The sequence below is a fragment of the Stegastes partitus genome, unplaced genomic scaffold (genome assembly GCF_000690725.1).
Source record: "Stegastes partitus isolate 25-593 unplaced genomic scaffold, Stegastes_partitus-1.0.2 Scaffold28, whole genome shotgun sequence".
NCBI lineage: Eukaryota > Metazoa > Chordata > Actinopteri > Pomacentridae > Stegastes > Stegastes partitus.
Window position 1 is genome coordinate 532256 of NW_007577759.1, and position 1626 is coordinate 533881.

A 1626-nucleotide genomic window follows, 5' to 3' on the forward strand; every position below is an offset into this window, starting at 1 on the left:
CCACAACTAAGTTTTGCCTGATTATTCCTATTCAAGTCAAGTTTATATCTAAACCTCGCCGTTTATTGCCATTTTAAAAAGTCCTTCTTTCCTTGATACAAGAACGCTTCTCAATTTGTCCTGCAGAATGAGCAGTGTGGCCTCTTGCTGAAAATGACTGCTATCCTGTTCTCATTTCATTTTGGCCCCAGACAAATCAATTTGGCTCCCCTCTAATATCTGACAGAACCAAGTCCTCTCTCTCATCCGTCTCTAAATGTATCAAGCAGAATTATTGTCAGGAGAGGCTATTTTCTATGTGAAATATGTCAGCCAACTAGTTTGTTGACACCCATGGGTCATGTTAACATACTGACCCCCTGAGACATTTTTTTAAACTTCCAAACAGACCACATCTATAATCCCAATGCTTCCTGCTACACAGAGGATGTTTGTGCAGTATTTCTCTGTCTTTGTGTTATGCTGGATTGCACAAACTGCAGTAAGAGGCTGATGCCTGCAGCTCTTCATACCAGCTCAATGTGACGGTTTCCTCTTGTTTTTTTTTTTCTCTTGCTGCAATATTTAAAACCTAACTGCTAAAATAAATAAATAAATAAATGAAAAAAAATTAACAGAAAATGCAGATGTGTCACTGCGAAGACCTGTTTTTTAGTTTAAAATTGGACAGCTAACAAAGTAATGCTAATTTGGGGGAGAAGTACTTTGCATTTCTGGTGACTGCTTCAGAAAAAAGTGCCGCCCTGTTGTGTGCAGGTTGAATGGTTTTAGTGTGAAACTGCAGCATCACAAATTCTAGAGTTTCGGTGACTTAATATAGATCGGATACAGCTGGAGAGTGCAATCAGCAAACAGGGAGGCTTCTATCAGTTATGATGAACAGAAACACTCAAAGAATTAGTTAGACTTTTTCTGTTCTCACAAAGTTAGACATATTTTGTGCAAGATGATCGCAACTTGTGCATTTCCATTTTAGGAGATATGTGTTAATGTGAGTTTTAGAAGAGCTCGCACATTTGTGGTCTTTGCACGCAGTCTTCATGCTAAACTGAGCTAATCAACACTCAGCAATAGCTCCAAAGCATAAAATGTTCCCTTCAAGCTTATGCATCCTGTGATTGTATTGTGAGTTTGGGGCAAAAATGTGAAGGAAAGGAGGACTAATCAAAAAACAAAAACTTCTGCAGGCTATAAAAGTAGTCTGAGATAATGAAAAATTTAATCATTATAATGTCATGCCCACCTTACCCCTTTCTTTCCATCAAAATATTAAATATCTACTTTCTTTCTGGGTCTGTATATCTCTTGGTAAAAGGCTGGGTTCATATCTCCCATTCTGCAGGTGAGTAGACTGATTGGATTTCTCTATTATGGGGAGCTGTCAGTGGATTTAACTTGTGATAGTAAAAAAGAGGAATGGAGAGGTGCGGTGAAGATGGTGCTCCAGAGAGGAAGAGAGATGGTCACCTCTGGCTCCACATGGAGGGGACGAATGCTGGGTGGCTAGCCGGGATTCGCTGAGAGAGGACGAGTAAAAGCGAGAAAGCAGGAGAGTGAAAAGTAATGAATCTTATTACATGACATCTGTGTTTTTTCCTCGAGAGAGGAGAAGGTCAAGAGTCATGC